The 25,392-nt window shown below is 42.0% G+C and overlaps 1 long non-coding RNA gene across 3 annotated transcripts in view; it reads right to left on the bottom strand.

Annotated features, from left to right (window-relative positions):
* The window catches only part of LOC122158300, a 57,461-nt gene that overhangs the window by 14,694 nt on the left and 17,375 nt on the right, over positions 1 to 25,392 (bottom strand). For 2 of the 3 annotated variants that reach the window (XR_006168201.1, XR_006168199.1), the window contains one exon: positions 20,538 to 20,708. This is a non-coding gene — a long non-coding RNA (uncharacterized LOC122158300). Of the gene's footprint in view, positions 1 to 8,974; positions 9,024 to 20,537; positions 20,709 to 25,392 lie in introns of those variants that run through there. The other variant, XR_006168200.1, reaches the window with a different exon arrangement.

Consider the following 25,392-nt stretch of genomic DNA (forward strand, 5'->3'; position numbering starts at 1 on the left):
GTCAGTGCAATCTATTATTAGTTCTTCAAAAATCTCAGGCATTATATTAACCAAATATTTCCAAATGTTGTGTTAGAGTGGATAAAACTGTTATATATTAGAATCTGGTGGACTTAGTATCAAAACAATATTTTCCTTTACTCTATAGTACTGTGTTTCTCTTATTCTCAGCATATATATGCTATGCTTGTAAGACAAAAGCAGGGGTACTTAGGATATTTGTATTGTAAGGATATTAAAGGTAAAATCTAGGTGATAGAGTTAATCCGAAGTTTTTGCTTCTAACTTAACTAGTCTAACTTAAAAGTGCAAAAAAAAGGAGGAGTGACCACATAAGTTTTCAAATGCCTACATTTGTCTTCAGATGCATCAGTAGATGTTATAGCCATTTTTTGTGCATATTAACATGGCTGCAGCCAGCTATATGGGCCTCTATATGAGATTCTGAGTGGAAAAAATAAAGAAGAGGAAAGGAAGAGATTATCGCCTTAACACCAGCTGCTGGATGGATGTGCTAAAAATCTTCAGAAAATGAAAAAAGTCTCCTAAAGGAGCAACTGAAAAAAGTAATGAAAACATGACATCCAGGACTGATGGGACCTGTCTGTAGTAGAAATAACTTTCACTGACACATTAAGCACACAGAAGAATTTCCTGTGCTGAGTTCCTGTTATGGATGGTGATGGGTGGAGGGTCTCTCTGCTGCACAATGGCAGGTACAAGAGAGCTGTGCTAAAGAAGAGCCCAGATCTTTGCTGAAGGGAAGGAGCAGACAGCCTGCTGCAAACTGATCCTCTAGTGGTTAATGTTACTATAAAAGAAGCTCAGACAGAGCCTGCTGACAAGCATCAAATATTTTCATCCCCCAGAGAAGTTTGGAAATCTTTAGAAATGCTTTCTATCCCTGCCTATAGCCTGTCCTTACGAGTGGTTTTTCTGACACAGGCTGATCTCAGTGATTCCTCACTTGAGAAATACAAGCAGCCTGTATTATCCTGCTATCTGACTCAATGCAGGTGAAATTTCTAATGATTTCATTTGTAGGCAGTCTATCTTGGTCTCTAATCTCAACAGATCTCAAAGATAAGCAAAAGCAAGGTACAATCCAACCAAAAAAAATCTCCAAGGAAAATCCAAATGCTAAAAAGAGAGGCAGGATGACTCAGGGTTCTTTCCCAAGAGTTGTTTCTGAATTTGTTCTCCAAAGAGGTTACAGAGGGCACTGAACAGTAGAATATACTTTCAGATCAAGCAAGTTTCAGATCTAGGCATTTATAACCATTAGCAAGATTGTATTGTGGGTTAGAACCTATGAGTTACTGTCATGGCTAAGGATATCTAAGGATATTGAATTAGGCATTGAACAAACTTAGAACCAAAGACAATCTATGGGTCACAGAAGGTTACAGATGATTTTATGAAGGAAAAAAAAAAAAGGAGCATTAGAAAAAAAAAAAATCTATCTCCCCTTTCATCATCCTTTTTCTTACACCCAAAGAGGTCCATTTTTGTCTCAATTAAATCCTGCTTAATGGTGTCTCTTTTTCAAAGGCAAGGCTACATTGCCTCTGCTAGCAAAGAATCGTCTTTTTGGCAAATGAATGGCAAATCTTGCTTTAGGATCTCTGCCTGGAGAGCACTTCTTCAAAATATTAGTGTAATTTGGTGCTGTCATTCCTAAAGCATCTCTTTAATGAGGGAGCTGTTTACCGGTGACTTAGGCAGGCGTTGCTATCTCAGAGATCATTTATATTTCACAACACTGTCAAATCCTGACAAGCTGCAGATTGTAATAGGATGGCTTCTGCTTTTTGATGCAATGTTTTTGGTAGCCTCCACTCACATGTGAGCAGGCTTGCTGTTTGAACATTGTCAAAAGAGGGACAAGCAGCTCCAGGGAGGGGGTAGGCTTCTGCTCAGCCTGACACATTCAATTTACATCAATTATGCTTGCAATGGGGTAAACATTGTTCTAAAAGAGGGTGTTAACAACAGCACTGGTTATGTCAGCACTTATTGATATGCTTTAGCCATTCTCATCAGTGGGGAGGTGAATGTTCCCCCAGCAGCCACTCACATCAGATCGCAGGGAAATATTTGCTGCCGGCGTGCCTTCTTCTCTCTGGCCACTGCAGTTCCATTTGCCCCTGCTGGAGTCAGCCCAAATTTTCAGGGGTGCCAGTCAATGCAGCTCTGCTGAAGGCAGCGGAGAGATGCTGACTGCACCTAGCTGGCAGTTTGGCTCTGTAGGCTGTGTCCTCAGATTTTCTATGAGCTATGTGCCTCATTTAAAGCATTTCTCCACAAAGACCAGAAGAAAAACACACTTGGACAGCAAGCTCATGGCAAACAAGTGATCTGCCCTACTAGCAGGTTATACAAGAAACTAAACTGAATCAAAGCTAAAATTTGCTGGGACAGAACTGCCCAGCTGCAGAAATAGTTGGATCGACTGTTTGAGAGGTCATCCCTAAGCCACCCTCCTTACTGAGCCTAGCAAGATTGCCTGCTCTCCATCCCCAGCTTGGCAAGGGTGCGAGGCACAGACTCTGCCTTTTTCAAGGGCCCGGTGGCACTGCAGCAGCACGGTGGCAGCTGAGGTGATAGGAGAGGACAGATTTTACAGCCCTGTGTGCCGTTCAGCAGCTCGTGGGGACATAAAGGCTCTGCTTTCATGCACGGCCGGTGCTGGCAGAAGGCCTGGGCTGCGCCCTTTCAGTTCAGACAAAGGCTCTCACACTGTGGCCTCCGGTGCGGAGAAATCTTTTGTGTCCGTGGAGCCGGCGGGAGAAGGAGCCTTCTGGTCCCAGAGATTATAAAGAAAACCTCTTCCTTCTGCACATGGGCCAGATGAAGAACCGGAGAAATAATGCCTTTTTTATCACACTAATTACAGCCCCCATTGTTTTAATGACAGCGTTGTTGGGAAACAGGAATAGGCTGCAGTCCCAAGAAGTTGTTCCAGTGTACACAAATAAGCGATTGATTATATTGTTGTCAGATTAGGCACAACGCTCAGCCTTTACTCACACAGCCATTTTCCCCCACAATCCTCTGTGCATGTGTGTATTCGTTGTATTTAACCAGATTATGCAAACTACACAGTCCAGAGGAAACAAAAGAGCTCTTTCTCTGGAGAACTTCCTTCAGAACCTGCAATGACAGGCTGGGATGGGTGAGGGAAACCTCTGTCAACACAACGCAGCCTGCTTAATGTGTTTATTTACGGGGCAACCATACCCCGCTCATATTAAACATTTCAGGAATCACTGGTTTCTGCTATCTCTTAAAATGAACTTCTCAGACTCACACTTACCTATGTGCCTCTGTGTGCATTAAAAGATAAAAGAAAGTACGGAAGTCTCAGCAGGCTGGGAAGGCCTGGTCTAAAGCAAACTGGGTTTGTAGAAGAAATGAAGAAAAATAGCGGTGAAGCAAGGGATGGCTTGGGAAGAAATGAAATGAGTCTGGAAGGCATTAAGATATAAGTGACTATTGCTTGAGATAGCTTTCAAGACACAGTGACTCACGTAAGAATATATCTGAGAAAGAAATCTCTAAGAAAGGGTCATGACCTGGTGACTGTCTCTTTCACTTGAGTGGGAAACAAATCCAGAGAGCTCCTCTGGGTGCAACTTACAGGATGTGGAACACTAGGTCAAGGCAGGAGTTTTCTCCAGCCCACAAGAAAACTCAACAGTCAGCCACATATTTAGTCTATTGGACTTTTTCTTTCATCATCAGAGACAGACAGGCATCCGCAGAGGGCTGTGCTACCCTTGGATGTTAGGAATCTCCTCTGTTAGTGTTTTCTGCTCTCCACTACTGAGTTAGGAGCGAGCAAGTCAGACAAGCTTAGGCTGGATGTTGGCTTGTAGACAACCAAAGCTGGTTGCTGAGAGTCCCAGGAAAAGGAGATAATATAGTTATTTTCTCTCCAAGCATGTTTGAAGGCCAGGACCATGCAGATCACAGCTGTCTTAAAAAAAAACATGTGGACCAGCTTTCTGAGTCACTGATCTGAATTTGTAACAGCTCTTGGAAAGTTAGGAGTCATAAAGCCTGGGAGATTCTATTAACAGAAGTTTAGGAAGAAATGACAACATTTGCAAGAAACCAAGTCAACCAAGAGACCCAAGAAGACTGGGTCGCAGTAAGAGATGACTTGACCTCATCCTGTTGAGGAGTAGATGTCTTCAATCAGATGTGCAAAGTGCACCCTGGCTGATGGAATCTACGCTGAAATTAAAGATAATGTCAGCAGTAGGGCTGGGTAATCGAGCATCAGAACAGTTTGTCCAGATACCTGCTAATTTCTCTTATAGAAGATTGTTTCAAAATTTTAAAAAGTTATGAGGTCATTTGGCTTCCCTCTGCATTTACTTGCTTTAGCTTGACCCCAGATGTGCTTACCACCCTGTGCACCTTGCTGAGCTGCAGCCATAAGTTATAGGTGCAGAGTATAGAGGGGATCAAAGTGGAGCAAGCTATCATAGACCTCTCAGCCTGAATGGCATGGAGCAGAGCCCACCTTCTGATCAAATCCAGCAGTGTTTGAACTACCTGACCCTGTTTTACAGACATTCTGTATTGCATTTGAGCTGCTTCCACCACAGATCTTCCACTCCTTAATTGCACTTGACCTTCCCCACAAATGGAAAGGGTACCATAGGATTTGGCTTATTAACCATCATAGCAGCAAGCCCTCAGGTATTAATGGAGAGTAATTGATATAATTCCAAGCTTACTTGTGTCACTGGGATCAAACATCTGCCAGTTTCAGGGGAATTTAGCTTACAGCTTGGTGGTTTGGGGTTTGTTGTTTTGGGAGTATTTTTAATTTATTGTTGATTTTTTTTTTTTTTAATTACTAGAGAGAAAATAATAATCACTAAGTGATTTCAGTCTATGAGTCTTTGACATTTTTAGACTGAGCATAAGGAATTGGATTTATTTTGCCATTTTCAGAGGCTGGTGGTGTTAGTAGTACACAGGAAAGCCAGGAAGCTTTTCCTATATAACATTCACAGGTTTTAAATGTACAAATCTTTCAGCCTTCCAAAATTTTGTTTTTGCTTATTCCAGACTTAACACTTAGGGAACCTTATCTGATCCTATTCAATAGCAATTTTAAAAAGTTGAGGGATGGAAAGTTGTTACAGTTGTAAGATTTTCCTATGCTTAAAATTCTTACTTATTTTTAATTTGAAGTATCTTAGCATCAACTCACAGCAAATGGATCTTGTTACTTCAGAAGATTTCCTGGCTTTCAGAAGCAAACAACGAAAAAACACTTGCTGCAAAGTTGCATTAAAACAATCATCAAGACAGCAAATTGTCATCCATAACTTTGAAGATATTCTGTTGTATGTTAATAAACCTTAAGTTTATTAACAAAATAGGGGTGGCTAGCAAGAGACAATCATGGTGTTTAATCTCTGGAGCATCTTCTCTCTCCAATACAAATCTCTGCTTGCATTTGCTGCAAGCAAAATACATTTGGTTAAAGCAAGAATGGCAAATTTCAACTGAACAAAGCACTGGGGCTCTCATTTCAGCCAGGAAATGCTTATTGCTGCCTACAGAAGACTGGCCATGGTGTTAGGGTGTGAGCCCAGCATGCACACACAAACTACTGCCTGGCCAACAGTCATGCCCCATGCCACACTGCATCCTGCCAGCAACATGAGAAAATAAAAGCAGCTCTCACCTGGCACCTCTCTGCAGGAGAATAGAAAAGCTGCATGGCTTTTCCTGTACGTGTAGGGTGAACAGAATTCTCTGCAGAAACAGAAAATTAGCACTTTTTTTCCCCCAAACTGGGATTAACATTATTTCAAAAAAAAGAAAGAAAGAAAAAAAGAAAAAAAAATAACAAAACAACAAGAGTTCACTTGCATCCTTTTAGGAATCATTTAGGAAAGCAGTGTGACAAAATGAGAACTACCCATCAAAGGACCAACTCCATCACTTGCCAAAGCATGAGAGAGCTGTTCTTGGTGCATTTGATTTTAATTTAACACTACACTTCACCTTCACAGCAAATAATTTCACATGCACGCTCTAATTAATGATGGGGAAACCTCAGCAGGTTTTGACTCTGGCTTCAGTTTAAAAAAGAAAAAGTCTGGATGCTGTATGTAAGCCTCATGAGGATGAAAACATAGGAAACTGGAAATCTTGTCTAAGAACAAGTTTTCTTGTAAGGCTTTTTGCTTTTTTTCATTTCATTCTGAGATGGAAAACAGAAATGACAGAACTTCCCTGGACATTTCTGAGACATTATGCAGAGATACTTCTAAAAGAGAGATCTTAAAATGGAATTGAATTCAGATTTTAACTATTCTTTGTTTTCTATGATTCCTGGCCTAGGCAAAACTCTTCTTGATCTTATCTATTTAAACTATTGGTGGAAAAAAAGAAAAACAAATGTTTTCTTGACTTTGCTTTTAGCACTAAGACAAGAAAGTTTTCCATGAGAATAATGGAAAAAAATTAAAATTTGTGCAAAAAGCATAGGATTTGTAGATAATTCAGTTCTCTACCATGAGAAAATACATTAAACTACTCTGAAATTTATGTTATTCTCTAGGAGGAGGGAAGATGACTGGTCACCAGTTTCAAAAAAAAAAAAAAAAAAAAAAAAAAAAAAAAAAAAAAGGAAGGATTTGCAAACAGATTCAGGAGAAAACATAGATGTTTTCTGTTTGCCTTTCAGTCCAGATATCTGCTCAAAAGTTGGTAGCATGGACACAGAAGTAGAGGCCTGGATTTTGGGGACCAAGGCTAGGGAACGGAGAGGAGGAACACTAATTCATAAGTTCTCTGCGTAGCTTCTGCAGATTGGTAGGGCTGGGTGGAAAAGGACACTTCCAAGGTATCCCACTTCCTTCAGGTAGGATGTACAATGAGCACAGCCATATCAGCCTGGTACCTGCCAAGCCAAATAGCTTAGCTTTTGTTTTACAGAAAGCTACCTAGGGATAGCACCACCTTCCTGGCTCCTCAGCCCGCCCAACACAAAACAGCTAGCATATCATGGCTAGACTAGTCTTACCATTCCCTCCTGTTCCTTCCTTTTCTTGGAGTTGTCCAAACACTTTACCTGCTGCCTCCTACTCAAAGTAAAACCACCAAGGGGTGAAGAAACCTCTTTTTCCTACATTTTACACCTATTATAATGAAGTCTTGATTTCTGGCTGGAACCAGTAGGTGCTGCTATGTTCAAACAATAAATAACTATTCTTAACCACTGCCATCTAAAAATAGTCCTATTTTGGCTCCTGAAACACCTAGATGCTTTTATATTTGAATGCTCTCGGTGTAACCCATGTAGTTTTTGCAGTGGTATTTGTTTCTCTGGCTGGCTAAAAACATCCCTCCTGAATGGGAGAATGCCAATCAATGCAGCTACACCACTAAACAAATACAACTGCCTGCTCTGATTTGTAATCTGAAGTTATTTCTGTATCCACTTACAGAGGAATGTCATTGTAAAGAAATACCACGGAGAGCAAACATAGAGGCCTTTTCCAATATTACAATTTTCACCCATGGATGAGTTTGGGTGATTGTTCTTGGGCCATGACACGGGAACAAAACAGTCAGCAAGTGAATTTATGTAGTGCTTTCCCTTTATTGCATTTATACATGGAAACTGTGTTCATCTAAACAAGTGCATCCTCATTCCAGGTTCTGCTCCTGGCTCCACCTGCAGCTTATCCTTGCAGCTAGACAAGGGGAAAATAGTAAGACTCTTAGGAAAAAAAAAAAAAGAGTAGTAAAACAAAGCTTTGGTTCAAACAGGCAAAGTCAAGTCCTATGACCTCCAAAACTGTGAGACCATTAGGAGCTGTTTATTTTTCCTCTAGATGTCTAGTGGTTTACCCTGAGACTCCATTCTGAGGTCCATTTGTCTACCATCCTCTCTTTTTTTCTGGCTTTTGCCTGTTTAAATGGGAAGAAGGCACCGGCAACCCACTTCTTCATATAGCCCACCACCATTGAGATATATTTCTGCTCTGTCAAGGTCAACACCTAAGGCACTGTCATGCCCAGCTAGCCAAAAGTCCTTCCAAAGCTGCCTGGCCACCACAAATGCGAAAGTTTCTCCATCTCAGATGTGCAGTACCATGGGGAAAAAAGTCTGTGCATACAGATCTCAGTCCTCACACACCAGGGACGGGCGAGTCCTGGCAGGATGGGCATTTTTCTGTAAGTGCTTCAAAAGCACTCACTGCACTCACTGCTGCAGAAAGAATGGACAGCAGGGGTCTCAGATTGCACAAGCCTTCTGTTATCAAATGCCTTCACCACACTACTCTGCTTGCTATGTGAGGAGTAGGTGGCTGATTTTCTCCCAAAGCAGAAGCGATGGCATCTTTTCCTCAAAAACATGGCCATTTCACCTAGTGACCAGACCAAGACAGAACTGAGAACGGTACAGAAACTGCACTGTCGGTCAGATGTGGCAGGACTCAGATCGCCTACTGCCTCCCACACCACCAGAAAACTGAGTCACCTTTGCTTTAAGGTGGAACATCAGTATTGCTTAGTATTACTGTAACAAGAAAATATGTTGTAGGGGTGATTGCCAAGGCCATCTCTGAGGGATGTGCTTTAGTGGGTAAGGTGGTGTTGAGTGTTTGGACTAGATGATGTTATTGGTCGTTTCCAACCTTAACGATGCTATGATTCTATTTCAGCCACTCTCTGATTAAGCCTTTCCCTCCTCCACTGTCTCATAGTGCTCTGAGCCTCTGTGCCTAATAGAAGCATTCAGGTGCTTATGTTTAGGTATTGGGGTGAATTATCTCTGGAAAATAGGAAAACTGTTTCCAAAGACAGAGAAGCTGCTTAAGATAGGCATGTCTGAAATCTGACTCTCTGCTCAAAATCCTGAAGAAGTTCCCTGGCTACCAGATTTTAACATTTAAGTAAGAATAGGCACTAATAACTTACTTTGGAGATTTCTGTGTCTTTCACAAGTCAGCACCATTTCCCAACTGCGCCCAATTTCGAACCTACGTAATTGAAAAAAAAAAAAAAAACCAATCTCTAAATGCAGTTGCCAGGTATCACCTCAAAACTCAGGGAAAAGGCAGCAAATGAAACTGCTGGTTCCCTTTTTTCATTACTTCCAAGGGAATCACTGGATTTTCTGGAACCCATTTCAGTTCTGAGGCACCACCAGTACTGGGAAACTTCTTTGAGACAATCACCAGGGCAACAGGGAAGATGGTGCCTCCACACTTCAGAATTAAACACGTGCTACATCAGTGCTTATGGAGCTGGTTGCTGCATCATTGTTCCAGGGCTTCTACCTTCTTTAGCTAACTCTCAAACCAATGCACCCCACAACTAAGTCACCAATAAATACATAGCATTCACAGGTGTTAATGATACAAGCTGGACCAAACTACATAGGGTATAACTGGGGGGAAATAGAAAAGGGAGGTCTTATGGAATTCAGCACTTTCACTTCTTTCTCCTTCCCAAGAGGGACCATCTGAAGGGGTGACAGGGAAGGAGAGCCCTGGCTTCTCTCTACAGCCTGCATGATGTGTACCAGTTCTTTATATCCGCCTGAGGAGTCTCACTGGGACCAGGCTCTGATTCCTATGGTGCTGTTTTAATTAAACTATTTCATGCCAACAGCAACAAGTTACACTAATGAGAGCAGATGTATCCAGTAAACAGTGTCATGTTTTCAGTTTAATCTACTTTAACCTGGATATATATTAATTCCTAAGTAAATACCTTAGTGGCCAGTAAAATGAGAAACAGATGATAAAAGAAGAAGTTTGCTTGTGACCCTTGAGGCATGAGTATAATGTCTGGCTTGGCATCATTAATCTTATGGTCAGAGGAATACAGCCTCAGCATGTGTAATGGGAGAGAGGCACGACGCACGACGAAGCTTCCTCTCCACAGTGCTCTCTGCAAACAGTCACTTCCACATTTTTCTTTCTTCTCTCTAATTAGGTTCCCTTTGCCCTGACACACTCTGAAAGAATTGCCAGCAGAAGAGACCTATCCATCTCCTCTCTTGAATAAAAACATGAGCTATTGAAGAAAGTATTTAAACACAGTGGACTATGTAAGGTATCACACGCCTCAAGGTAATTCTTACAGAAGAGCACCTTAAATAGATCCTTTTGAAATGCTCTCTCAGGACAACGGGTAAATAACTGCTCCAAAGAGTGTCATTAAAAATCCATCCTTTGACATGACACTAAATGAATTGGAATTTTGTCACTGGTTTCAGTAGGGCCAGAATTTTGTTTTATGGATAGAGATGATACAGACTGACTTGTTTTAGTTTTGAAGAAGAAAGATTCCATCTTAGTCTGACAAACTTTTGATGTCAGTATTTAACTGGGAAAAAAGAGTTATGTGAAAAACATAGCTGGCTTGGATTTCTTCCTCCCTTGCAACTAGTGAGAAGCAGCTCTTGACACTTACTGAACTGATCAAAACACTCACTTCAAATAACTTATGTTACAAATTTCATGCTTTCTATGGTTCATGAATCATTGGCAAATTGATCTTGATTCCTGGAAATGTCGTTGTTAAGCAGATATGATTAGTGACTAGCATTGCACAATGTTTTCTCATCATCTGGCTGTTTGCAAGTTGTAACCTTTAGGCATTCAGTATACAGATTTTATAATTGGTGTCTTCACTCAGAAGGCTTATCCTTCCTGACTGGATGATAGGCATTTTAAAATGATGCTTTCCCAAATGATAAATGAAAACTTCTATCCCCAGATAACACTGTGGCACACCAAGGACACTCAAATATCACCACAAATAACCAAAGCAGTTTACAAAGAGAAGAGTAACTAATTTACAACTCCAATTTAATCAAGCTGAAGTACTTTCACTGAAAAGCAAAGAATTGTGATATTTGGATGTTTTCTCATGATTCACACCACACAGAAACATCTCCATGGAACAGTACCCCATCCAGGCATTTCTACTAGGGGTCCAATGGGACCCAAAATCTCTGACACAGTGCTGTGTAAGACCTACGCAGAATGTCTCAATTAATGGTCCTCAAAGTAATGCAAAGACGTGAAGCTGTGTGAAGATTCTTACTTAAACAAAACTATTTCTTTCCTATGCCATGATGGAGAACTTGAGATGCTTTTCCAGATTCCAAGTGGAAAGTTGAAGACTATAAATCATTCCTTCTGAGTGTTATCTCCTATAAACCCCCTCCCCCCCAGATTTGGACTCAGGAAGGATTTACAAGTAACAAACAGAAATCCTTGGAGAATAAGGAAGGTAAATATTTAAAACAGCCATTGAAAGTTGCGCACGCAGAAGCAATTAACAAATCACAGGATTTGTGCTCATTCTCTGCACAGGCCGCTAAACCTCTCCCCTCACCAGGCTGGCCTATTACCAAATAACATGATTTGTACCACTTTCTGAGTCTGTTTTAGAGAAATGAAGAAAAGAGCAACAGGGAAGCAAGGCAAACAACTGCAAGAAAAAAAAACAGTCATCTCCTCCACCATGCTTTCCAAAAATAGGCTTCCTCCCTTCCATTAAAGTAAACTGCCTTGTTAATCCTCATGCAGCCAAGGAGTGCTTTTTTCCCCCTCTTGTTCAAAAAGGATTATTATTTTTTCTTTAATATAGGTTATTAGAAATAGAAGAGCCACAAAAGCCAATTTCATTTGGAGCCTTGTTCCTGCTCACCCCTTCTTGCTGGCCAGCTGTGTCATTCCAGCCAAACCTCATTCAATGCTGCCCATAAGCAGACTCCCCCTGGGCATAACACGATGAAATTACCACTGGACCAGCACAGGTGCACTTACTTTGTCTGCCCTATAAATCTAGCCTGTGGGATGACTTATATAAATAAAATGAATGATTTCGTACTTGTAAGGACTTGATAGGGGTCAGTGATTTGCTGAACACCAGCACAATTTCTCAGCATAGAATGGGTAAACCAGGAGGTCTTAATGCAAAGTTTTGATTAGCCATGCATGATGGCTTAATACAAGTGGGAGGAAGGCATAACACAGGGAATCATTACTCAGACACGTGCATTTATGAAATCATTAATGGGCTAAAGCAGCTAGCTTTTTTTTTTTTTTTTTTTTTTAAAACTATAGATCTTGGTTTTAGGAAGACTGACCATGCATCCACTAGTAGGAGCTCTGGGCAGAACCCTGATCACCTGTAATTGAGGGTTTTCTGTTACCTGCTTGGTGCTCTGAGCTCCTGGAAAAGATGCTGGGCTCATACACAGGTGGATGATAGATGCCAACAGCACATTCTTTGTTAGGCTAATTCAGATAGGCTCTGGGCTCTAAGGGAACACTAGCTCCTGACTGAACGAGAAACCCTATGAATCCTTTAATTTTCACTGCTCTCTACCATGCTAACTCTTACTAGAAGAGATTTGCTCTGGGCTTATTTGAGGCTCTTTTGGTCACTTATTTTGTGACCAAAAGATAAGGCTTCCTCTAGCCTTCTCTCTTGTTATGATTAGTAGAACAGTAACACAAGCATTAAAAAAAAGATTTTGTCTTCTTTCCAGTTCAACAACCCCATGACTTTCATTCTCACCAGCCTTCCTCTAGCTCTCTCACCACAAAAGGCCGATTTTGCCAACAACTATTTGCGTTGAGCGTTGTGAGATGGGGAAGGGAACTGCTTTGCCTATATGAACATTACTTGTAGCCCTTACCTTCCTCTCAGCTCTTCAGAAATACCTCTCCTACAAAGCACTAGATCCCACTGAATAGCAAGGAGGAGAAAACAGCCCCACAGATTCCACCCTTCACTCACCTTCAACATGAGCCCATCATCCTGGGGACACAAAAAGGAAACAGCAAGCTCAGCCTGAACAAAAGCAATCCTCAGCAGTCTACACCATTTGGGAATGATTTGGTACAATATTTGCTAACAGAGACATGAACTTTATCTTCTGAACCTTTTCCTGTTTGCACCCACCACTAGGGCTTCCCTTACAGCCACAGATTTGAAGTCTCATAGAAAACCTGGAGGTGGGGTGTTCTTCCCAGGTGACCTTATTTCCAGCTAATCTCTTGCTTGTAAACTGTTTCAGCTGAGGTAATTTTCACAACAACCTTGCTGCTGGTAGAGATGAAAGATGTCAAAAATGTTCTCCTTGGGCCAGCAGAATGTCTGCGAACAACCTTTTTGGAAGTGAGGAAGTATTTTCTACTGCATGGCAACGTTGATGTAAGCTGGAGCACAGTGTCAGTTCTGTGTTTCTTTACCAACATGTTACGCAGCCTCTACCAGAGTTTATACAGCATGTCCCAAACAACAAAGTAGGAAGAAACTGTTTTTCAAGAAAGTCCCCTCAGTTCCCAAGGGCTGGATTTACTTGCAAAATGATAAGTTGTGCCATGAGATCAGTGGGATTTCTTCAGAGCCTCTTTCCCATGTGTGCTGGCCTAATAAGATACTGATGGGACACCAGAGAGAAAGAATCATAGCATCATCAAGGTTGGAAAGACCACTAAGATCATCTAGTCTGGCAATCATCCCATCCCTACTGTATCACTAAGCTGTGACACTCAGTGCAACATCTGCTCTTTTCTTAAATACCTCCAGAGACAGTGGGTCCACCACCTTCCTGGGCAGCCTGTTCCAATGCATCACCACTCTTTCTGAGAACAAATTTTTCCTAGTATCCAATCTGAACATCCCCTGGCACAACTTAAGAAAAATTAGGGAAACACAGGAGTTCCTATTTCTTAGATGATGCAGCACCATTCCCTAGTGCATACTCTCCTCTTGTTTGCAAAAGAATATGAAGTATTAGTTGAAAATACTCATATTATTACTGTTGTTATTTAGTGACTTACATGAATTTGTTTATTATTTCTGTTTACTATTTCCTTCTTATAAGAATGTCATCAAGGAGGGAAATTGTTGTTCTGGAAATACATTTATATCAAAAGGAGGCAAATATTTTCTGCCATTCTTTTGCCTTATCTGGTTATTCCCTCACTGCTCAATCCTTTGGGAAGCAAACAGACACATCAGAGATCAGCAGCAAGGCCAGCTGATGCTTTACTGCTCATCTGTGTTTGCTCACTGAGTCACAGCTTGGTCTGCCCTAGGTGCACTGGGGCCATGAGAGCTCTCCCTGCTCCTGCCTGGACCTGCCACCTTGGAACATGCAGTACGTGAGCTCCTGAGTTGAAAACAAGGGTTCTGCCAGGTGCTGGTGACAGCAGTGCTGCTCAGGGTTTGCTGCCAGCCCTTTTTTCATTTCCCGGTGCACAGAAGACCATGTGCATATGCACTCCTAAATTCTCCCCTCCCAGTTCACAACCTCCAAGAAGGCCTGAGCACCCCATATGCAATGGAGAGAGGCCAGCAGCTTCACAGAGTGATTCATCACATCAGGAGGAAGACATTAAGACAAAGAGAGGCTTGTGTTGGAGGGGGAACTCAAACAGTTGTTGATGCTGCAAAATCTGAAGGGGCTTGGCTGATAAAATAAAAACCCAATCAGGTTTAATGAACACTGGGGTACTTCCATTCTGTCAGAATAGAGACACCTCTCCAGCTGCCCTAGCAGCTCAGGGGTCCATCACACAGAGTATCTTTAGAAGAAAGCCTGTAAGTAACTGAAAAACAAGTATATTTTTTCTTTATCCTTCGTTTTATTTTTGTTATGTATTGTTTTAAAAATATTTTTAAATTAAAATACAGATGATTAACCTCAATATTTTGGAGTATTTTTTTACAATTTTATAAATGGTCCTAGACTCACCTGTGCAGACAAATATGAGAGTTTTCTTCTCTTTTCTTTCCGTGTACTTGACATAGTACAAAAGTTAAAATACTGAGGAAGAGGCAACATTATATGAAGACAGCATCAAAAATATTTCAAAAGAGGCTGTCTGGGTGCTCAAAGTGTTGCAGTGAGCTGGTTAATGGGAGTGAGGTGTCACTGAAGAAAATCACTGAAATCATTAACACCTCTATAGGGCAGCTTTGGGGCAGAGCAGAACTGGGAGCTGCCCCGTATCACACTGATGCTTCCTGGCAGTGACTGGAAGTCTCAAGAGCAACCACACACTTGAACCAGGGTAGTAGCCCACAAGGGGTCATCAGTCAGCATACTGGCAGGAAGACTACAATCATGAAAAAGAAAGGATAGGGGAAGAAAGCCCTGGGAAGAATAAGAGAGAGCATTTAGTATAGGGAAAGGACATGCATTGCGTAGACTTGAAGGCTGTCCTCCACAGAGGGGTCTCACATCTGCTTCTGGACTTCTCAAGCAGAGGCATCACAACCCACAATATCCCAGATGGTTTCTTGTTTCCATAAGTTTCATCTCTTATCTTAAATTGTGGGTGTACTTTCACTGGGCTCTGTCAGTACAAGAAACCGTGTTATCTGAGGCAATGGCAAAACAAGTGTGGACAGTCAGTTTGAATTGGAAGTAAATGAACCCGTGCTTCCTCATTGCACTCTCTACAGTCATGAGCCTGCCTTTCCCATGAACATTTGAAACTTGGCAGCTCAATTTTGTTTTGCTTGTTATTGGGAGTGATGGCCCTGGCAGTGATCCTGAGCCAGCAAACCACATGCAGTGGGATATTCTCAACATCTCGTTCCGAGCCCTAGGAAGCCAGGTTTCCACAAAAGAAACTGGGTTTGGAAATTCTTTACCCTCCAGTAGAGTAAATGCATGAATATTTCTGTTTCTGACTTGATTTTTCATCGGTTCCAGGGGGTATTTCAACTCTTTATTTCTCTCAATTAGTGGAGGAGAGGCCGCCTTGCTTTGTTGTTTCTTTTCAAAAGTTTGCTGGCTAGCAGGTTCTGAATGTCCTGGGTGTTTCCACATCCTCTCCCCTGTAACCCTTTCAGGAAGTTTCTTGGTTAGGATTTTGATCTGTTTTGAATAGCTGGTTACTCCCAGCTGATTTCTCTACCACTTCCTCCCAAGGTCAGCCCACCAGAAGTGAGGAGGTTCATTCAGCTCCCAGATGCTATTCTGAGGTAAAAAAGGAAGCTGGCCAGTCACAGACAGTGATGTTCACATATTGCATCCACTCAATCAAAGCCTTTCCCTGACTCACCAAATGACTTCACCTATCCCTCAAGATGTGTTCCCGAATAACTAGGAAGATGGCAGGCATGCAACTGAGATAAACTCCATGAGTCTGTTGGTGATATGTCTCCAGTGCAGTGCTCACAATAGTTCAGCAAGCAAGCTGAGCTGAGGCATCTTCCTCATCCTCAGAGACAAATTTTCTGCCCTTCGTGTCCCTTTGTGCCTTCCAGGACCTGATGAAAGACTCAACAGGTTTTCTAGGCCCAGCCTACCTGGGTGCAAGAACCACCCAGGATGCTGGGAGGAGAGAAACACTCTTTGTGACTAGACTGCCTCTCCCCAGAGTTAAGAGTATACTCACTGCTTCCCATACCAGACAAATTTTATGCTGGTAGTTCAATGCTTCCAAAAGACAGCAAGGAAAGTTTTGCTTCTTTTGCAGCCAGCAGCAGGCTTTCAAGCTCTCTCTATGCAGCAAAGCTGTAGTCACTCTTCTCAGACCTATTTCCCATGTGATGCAAGCTGAGTAATAACTGTGTAGTGGGGAGGGTTTTCTCAGCCATTCATCTGTTCTGAGAAGTATGACTACACCATGTCAACATGCATCACAAGCACATAACTCATCAGTTATCCCAGAAAGAAGGAATAAATTACTTCTTGAGCCACATCATCACTAATTGTAAGAAAAATATCCACCTTGGTGCATTTAATTCCAAATTAAATTGGTGATTTGCTCAGTCAGTCTATCCTGGCAATGCCACGTTGTGTATCAGTGACGTGATGTGTGGTATCAGTCTCTCCAGGTTCTTTTCTTTCTTTTTTCTTCCTTTAATGTATGACTTGCTCCTAGCAATCAATCTGGAAATATCAGCTAGTGTGAGGGAACATGCTGTCAATCCAACAAAGAAATAAAAGCTGTTTTATCAGATCTGTGTTTTTCACAAAATTTACCCTTATAGGAAACTGTTTTACAATCATATCCTAAAGATCAGATTGTTCAGGTTATGAAAAAACAAGAATGAAAACATGCTTGAAGAAAATAGTGATTTAGAATCTAGTGGTTTCCATCTTATGGTGAAATCCATACCTGCAGATTAAAATATTAAGTGATAGTTGGCATTTTATCAATAAAAACTGATTTAACAGTTACCTGTCACTCTTCCATTACAGGGCACACAAATGAGGTATAAAAATCTGACCTTTTATTCATGTTCTTATAGTTCTGTTGGGACCATGAAATCCCCCAGGGATCTCTGGCAGTCATCTGCTCCATCATCCTGCTCTCACAAAGGATCAGCTTGACTGCACTGTTCCTGGAGATCATCCTTACAGACCTCCAATGGCAGACTCCTTGTCCTCCCCAGGCAATCTCAGTGTAATTGAGCACTTTCTCAACCAAAGCATTAGCTGCTTGCTTCTGCTAAAGGGCTCCACTGGCTGAGGCAGCTTCACCCGCATCTCCTGCCAGGCGAGCATATTCCCCCATGGGTTATGTGGGTACCTCTTTAGCAGAAATCTCAGGAATTCTCTGAATAAGGCAACTTTGAGCAACAGTCTGACTTAAAAACTATCTATGAAGGAGGTAGCTATTCAGATGAATACAGAGCTATCCTTCTGTTCATGTGGCTTTTTGGTCGTGACCCCTGAAAATCAGTTTTCCTGTGTGCTTGGTGTTAGATGAATGCTAAAATACTTTGCTGAATCAAACCAAACGTTCATGTTTCTTTTTGTTAAGCAGCTGAAGCAATATTGGTTAAGGAATTTGGACAGCAAAGGAAACCTTAAATAGGATAGCAATCAGTCATGGTAAGTTGATCCCTGTGCTTGATTTCCTACATCACTGTGTGGGTAAGCACACATACAGCCTTACCTGATGCCATCTTCACACCAAGACAAAAGGATGGGCCTTTCTTGTCAGGCATTTTGCTACATCTTCCATTTCAGAGTCAGACCATATATGAACCATCACTTTGCTACCACTGCCTATTATTTTGCAAGTCCATCACAAAAGAAAAAAAAAAAAGTTTTTTTTTTTAAAAAAGAGATTTCATCTATAACAGTGTGAAGCCAATGTGAAGCAGCCTCTGAAAACCTCCTGAAACAGGAACGCTCTACTTAGATTCTGAGAAAGGCAAGGAAGGAAAGATCATGGGATATCCAGCTACTTTGCAGTGCTAATAATGTGTTATCAGATATCCCACAATGATTTCAAGTTTTTGGCAAGCTCGTCATGTAGCCTGAGTTAGTGTAAACTTGTCTGTTCTGGTTCTATGACTATCTACAATACATCTTCACATAGGAGTAATAAATGGGAAGTGTATGGAATTTCAACAGTGACACTCAGTCTCACTTTTTGCAGGAGAAATTAAATCTCTTTCGGCTGTCTGGCTGAGCAGGAACCTGAAAGCAGCCGGGTCCTCTTACGTCTGCCTTCGTGTTTGCTAGCTCCAAAGCTCTGGCTCTTAGAAATTCGACATCTGCAAAGGCACATGCAATTATTTCCATAAAAGCTTCAGACCATGTGCTGATTTATGCAGTGTTCCAACCAGCTAAATTTGTCTCAATAATTAATGCATTTACACCAGCAAGCAGCTTTCCTCTTGAACCATCTTCTAAACTTGTCTCTAGCCTTTTCACAATCCTTCAATAACCAAACAGAAATAAGCCTCTGTGTTCAGAACCCATGCTGCTGTGGTCTGGGCCACAATCTAATTAATGAACAGTATTTCAGTGAATTCTGTCTTTCAGTACTGATTGAGGATGATGGCTGGACAGGGGATGCCTTTAAACATTTAGCTTAGAATCACAGAATCATAGACTGGTTTGGGTTGGAAGTGATTTTTCACATCATATAATTTCAACCCCCTGCTATAGGCAGGGACATCTCTACAAGCTTCCAATAAAGAACAGAGTTTTAGAATGGTGCTCACATACTGTATAGCACTATGATGTGGAAGAAAAACAAGGTCAAATTACTAGTTATGCCTAAAACAAAGCAGGATTATTATTTTTTTTAATCCTATGGAATATGTGCACTATGTACCATTGTTCATGTGAGCCCCAGAAGCTGCCAGTTAGCACACAGCTGGTGAATTAGCCAGAAAAGAACTGCTCCTATAGAGCTGAATAAGAATGGCCACCACTATTACACATACACTGTGAGGGATCCGACACAGGGATTCCTTCAGTTCAGCGTAAGCATCAAAGATGTGCCCCTGCTTTCCACCATTCTCCTGCCTTCTCAGTGAAATACCAGCCTAAATCAATCCATAAGTGCAAAATGGTCCAGCAACAGCATCTTCCTGAAGCAGTCACCTTGCTAGCCTTCATCCACCATTGGATGAAAAGGGCCTCTATTCTCCAAGTGTTACCTGCTCAGGCATAGCAAACAAATATTCTCAACAGAATCATAGGTGGAAAGGCTTAGGCTGGAAGGGACCTTAAAGATCATTGAGTTGCAACCCCCTGCTGTGGGCAGAGCTGCCACACGGCTGTGAGGTGAACACCCACAATCAGTGTGCATCAGGTCTCCTCTCTTCCCATGAAACGTTCTCCCACCTGTGATGAAATGCAATTTCAGCTGCTAACTCTGAAACTCCAGCCTGGCTCAAAGTCAGACAGTGTTCTTTTTGGCACTGTGCATCATGGCATCCTGTCCTGACCCAGGTGGGATGGATAATCTGCCGTGAAATGCTGTTTTTGCCTTTATTCATATATTGTCAAAGTAAAGCTTCTGAATGTAGTGCTTAATAATTGCATGAAGGCTGGCAGAGAATTTCATTCCCATCTTTCATTGCTCTGACACTTCTGCAGCCCTCAAAGATTAAAGCAAAGAAAGGTTTTGTCTCTGAAGAAGCTGGAAATGGCTGATCACCCACGGTGAACAAATCTGGGTGCTGGGGGGAGAGTGGGCTATCACTATTCTCAACGCAGAGAATTCAAAGCTGAAAACTGGCTGCATGTGTGTGAGAGGAGAGAATGCTCAGTGTGTGGGTGCCAGGAAATGTGGTATCTTACTTCCAAGGCAAAATCAGCTTATGTTCAAAGCATAACATGACTGCATGCCTCACTGAGGGCTAGCTCCTCTGCCTGCCATGGAGAAATTACCATGACTGTAAAGCTGACATGATGGCTTGTGCAGCAAAATGCTGCTCTTCAGCAGTGAGTGCAGCTAGTCAGAATCTGTTGGCTCAGGAACAAGCAGCAGCTCTTTGTCCCAAGCTGCAGAGCAGTGGACTTGTGCAAAGAGATACGAGCTACCTTCACTAGACATCACTGCCTCCTCCCTGCACTCAGCTATCTTGCAGACCTAAGCCATCTGAAAAGAAACCACTCTACTGTTTCTGTAGGGTTTGTTAGGTGGCATGAAGTCATGCTGAAGCGGAGATGAGTGTAAAGGTATGGAGTGGGATTAGACCTTCAGCAGTTGTGCAGATTTAGATCAGATTCAACCAGCCAGGAGAGATCTCACCTGTGCTGGATCTTGTTGCAGTGTCCGCCAGGCACAGGAGCCTAGGAGCTCACACGTCTGTATTTCCCACTTCACTCTTCACCAGTTTTCCAGTGTTCAGACTTAAGAGGATTCCAGCTCAAAGATTCCAGTTCAACCTTGTTCATCAAGCACACCTCGAGCCACAAGGTGCTGGAAGTAACAAAAAATGAAAAGGATTAGGGCTTAAATCCCAGCAGTCAGATAATGCGAGAGGTAAAGTCTCCACTGTAAAGTTAGCTTAGCTGTTCTGTCAGTAGAAAATACTTTCCACACTTGCTGTTTCCACTAAATCTTTGTAGCAGCTCTATACTGATGGCTCTATCAAATACACTTCCATAAGGGCAGCACAGGTGATGCTTTCCATCACTCCTTCCTTCCCTTTTTCACTCTGAGTTCAAGCACACGGTCTCATGTTGCAGTCACAAGGGCTCTCACTTTGTCACAAGAATGCTATTCCTGCAGTGGGCAGGAGAAAGCCAGGTGAAGCAGGTCCCAAGATAATTTACACTAGCTGGGTTCAGACTAGGCTTGTGCTGTGTAGACTCATTCATCAATCAGATCCTTTGGAGATCTGAGATGCACACAGGCAAAGTTTGGAGCACTTGTCAAATTAAAGGGCTGGATGTACCCAGGTGGAACAGCTTGCCTCCTGTAAGGATGCAGCCTAGAGTGCCTCATCCAGATCTTTCAGATCTGCCCAGTGATTACTCCCTCCTTTTCAGGAAGCGAATTTATCAGGTGTGATATGAAACCTCAAAGCAAGGCATTCTATATATTTGCTCCCATCTAGTAGTTAAGACCCTGGACTCTTCACGCCACACTAACCATACATAACAAATCATTTTAAGGGATGTTTTAATATCTGTTCCACAAGTCTGGATAGGCATACTCTCTGACACCCTGTTAAAGCCAATAAACACATGCCTACAACCAAGAACTGCTGTGGCAGCACTTGGCTTTTTGACCAGGGTATCAATTCTGCCCTTGCACATGAGAAAAAGGGTATTTATTTTGATGTGTTTCCTTCTGCTGGGCTCCACAGGTCGTGCTGTTCCCAGTCATGCTCTGTGGAGTCCAGAGGATGTCAGCTTCAGCACTAATATTGAGGGAGGTGAACCTTGTCGGGATCAGCCAAGGATTTCATCAGTGCAAGGTCAATGCTGACACCTCCCTTTCTGTGAGAAATGGCTGCTGGATGAGAGCAGCACCCAGAGTGCTTTTTGGAAACTGCCATTTTAGGCTTGAGCATAGTGCTGGCCAGTGAGACCTGTTTCAGATATGATTCAATGGCAAGCAGGCCATGCAAAATCACCATCACAAAGTGGCATCGGAGGAAAGAGTCAGGCCTTTGAATAACTGTTTGTGGCTTTTAAAAAGTTGTAAAGTATTAGAATCAGAACATCCTTCCTAAGAAAAATAATAGGACAAGAAATAGAAGATAATGAAGGCCACATTAGGAAAATGGAACAGCATGAAAGGCTCTAAAAGCATTATATGTTGCAGAAGGATCTATCAAGGGGGTCCTCTCCTGAGTCTAAAAGGCCAAACTTCAGAAGAACATGCTCAATAGAACTAAACTTGACAAGGATGAATAGGGCGAGGAATTCACAAAGAAGTGATTTCCAGGGGGTGGAGTTATCCTGACTTCTATCCATCTCCTTTCAACTCATGTTAACATACAGGTAATTGCTTAGCTTAAACACTGAGTCTGCAGAACTGGTTGCCAATGAACAGCACTGGAGATCACATCTTAATCTCCAATGTGTCTAAAATAGAGAGCTTTCGTGTATATGTTTCCTCAAATCAGTCAGCAATACAGGTTTGATCTAAGCTGCTGTTTGTAGCAATTTGTTGGGCTTTCTATTTATATAATATTGAAAAAGCACTACCAAAATGTTCAAAAATAGGTTGAAACAAATCATTTTAGTAATGCTTGGAGAAAAGAAACAACATTTCTTCATTTCCTATGCTAGGTTTTTTCACTGCACCAAAAGTAATGAATATTTTGGAAATGTCAACCTATATATCCTGGACGATTATAAAATAAGGATAATATCTAGCTAGTGGTGACCCCATAATAGTTCCTAACTAAGGAGAGGGTAAAATCTTTGTCGCATGTGCATTAACAAAAATAACTCCATGACATATGTGTTAGTAGATTAGTAAATCAACTGTTAGTAGATTTCCTCTGCTGGGCATTTCCTTTTCACAGCCCCTTAGAAGTCGTTCCATGATGTTTGTTGGTGCTCATGGGTCACACAGGAGAAGCCCATTTATCTCAGACGTGTTACCATTCTCTCTCTTTTAGCTCTGTGACGCCCTGGGTTTGTCAGCATCACAGAATTTTCTGAGTTTCCTTGAGTTTCACAAGCTGGATCTTCTCTAAGCAGCTCCTAGAGCAGATGAGTGTCTGAGGCACCTCTGCAGAAACACACCATGTATGCAAGGCCGTGAGCAGTCAGATCAGGCAAGGACTGACAGCACATCCTGTCTCTCAGGAGTGAGTGACTTGCAGGCATTCATGACATTGCATCTGATGACGGTCTGCTTGACTTATACTTATGTCATCCTTATGCCATCTAAACTCCACTTAAGTTTCTGTGCTTAAAGTTGTCCACTGCTGATTTGAAGCCTTTAGCTGTGGCCGGCTATTACAAACTCGAGGCATAGAGGCAAATCTGAAGCGTGAAACTGTCTTCAGCTCTTACCTGGAAGATCACATCATAATAAAGGCAGCACTAAAAGAGCTGAAGAGCTAAGACAAGTGTCTTTGGGCCACACAAAACTGATGCAGAAATCAAAGACTCACACTGTAATTTTCCTCTGTGTGAAGATTTACTGCGAGATAGAGAACAAGCATAGGAATCACAAACCCAAATGGTCTATGCAAAATGTATGATCAATCAAAAAAGGAGGGAAGGGAGTGAGATCTGCATGGGGTGATGGAAGGCTCACAACAGAAATTGCTGTTATTTCCACTGTGATACTCCAAAGGTAGCTATAAAAACCACTTCTCTTAAAGTAAGATGCAATTTGCACCTGGCATGGTTGTTGTATCAGCCTAAGGTATCTGCAAACTATTGACTAGAGGACTCCACACCTGTTACAGTGATTCACCGAGGCACTGCAATTGCCATACTTTATCAGAGTCTCATGCATCTGTATTTCTCCTTTAAAATAGAGTTATTAGAGCTATTAAACCAAAGGCACTACATTCTGCACAAATTTAGAGATCTTATGCTGTAATACACCCAAGCGGTCCCATGATAGATAGGTAGATATATGGCTAGATAGACAGACAGGTGTCTCAAGACAATGAGTGAATGAATAATTAAGCAAGCAATGAACAGGAGAAAAGCCTGAATAACTTACACAGTGTATATCTATATGTGCTCATTCAGAGCATGTTTGTGCCTATGCATTTGTGGATACATGCATGAAAATATACACCCATTCTAAAATCAGATGCAGCTTCATATCAATTGTATCAAATCCTATCATACGTGTTCTCTCAAAACTGTATTAAATATGGCAGATCGGCTGTAAAGATAGCAAAACACCATTTTCAGCTCTTTTTTGCAACTTCTTATGTTACTGAAATGTTTCACTTATGTGGAAAATCAGATGGGTTTGGAAATTTGCCCAAAACAGCCACCAGTTCAGTATATCTCAAATACTTGGAATCCTCTAAATATAGGCCTTTTATTCTGCTAGAAGCAAGCACTGAGGACCCTATTCTGCTTGCTGGAGCGGTGGTTTCATTTTCCCTTCCAAGCCCCACCGTTCAAACTGAGGGGGAGAACAAAGGATCTGCTGTTCTCCCTATTCAAATGAATTTATTTAATAAACAACTCAATAACTTCTTCTTTGTTACAGGGATTTTTTTTTCAGGATCTTTATTTTGGAAATACACTTTCTGTAGAGGAATTGCCAGGGGCCCGTCTAGTCCAGTATCCTGTCTCTGACAGGAGCTAATGCCATGGAGAGCTATGGAATAACCTACTTGGAAGGGAGGTTTCTTAGCCCTGAGGAGTTTGAGGTTGTGCCTGGAAGCCTGTGCATTTATAATACTTATTTTTATCCATACATACATAACCACAGATGCCCTCAATACCCCTCTCCAGCTCTAATCCTTCCTGCTAGATGCCCTGGCTCAGTGATGCCTAATGGTAGCTGCTTCCCACAGGTTCCCTGCACGCTGCATCAACGGGGGATAGATCTACTTTTCAGTATTACTGGAAGTCCCTGTCTGATGAGGAGGGGGTGGTGCAAAGCTTTATTTGCATTCCCTGCACTGTTTGATAGAGGCTGGGTGTGCTTTTCAGAATTTTTTGGTTTTTCAACTTTTATCTCACCAACTTCCACTTCTCCCTTCACACATTTCTAATTCTTTGCTGTCTCTTTTCAGAGAGCTGTCTTGGTGTTTCTGTTATCCTATCTCTAGCTCTTCTTTTTCTCCAGCATCTTTTTAGAAACGTAGGACTGGAAGGACTCAGGAGACTATTGAAAATCTGTCAAGTTCCTTCTTAAGACTATTCCGAGATTCTCGACCTCTCATTAGAATCATTAAGGTTGGAAAAGATCTCTAAGATCATCAACCCTAACCATCAACACAACCCCACCATGTCCACTGACCACATCCCCCAGTGCCACATCTCCACGGCTCTTGAACACCTCCAGGGACAGTGACTCCACCACCTCCCTGGGCAGCTCTGCCACTGCATCACCACTCTTTCTGAATTGTTAATATTCAACCTGATTCATTTCTGTAGAAGCTCACAGCTCTGACGACTGTAAACACCCACATGCTGATGCGGAGACCATTCACATGGCC

Source organism: Centrocercus urophasianus, unplaced genomic scaffold (assembly GCF_019232065.1).
Source record: "Centrocercus urophasianus isolate 14NV4802_14NV808 unplaced genomic scaffold, USGS_Curo_1.0 seq_14, whole genome shotgun sequence".
Lineage (NCBI taxonomy): Eukaryota > Metazoa > Chordata > Aves > Galliformes > Phasianidae > Centrocercus > Centrocercus urophasianus.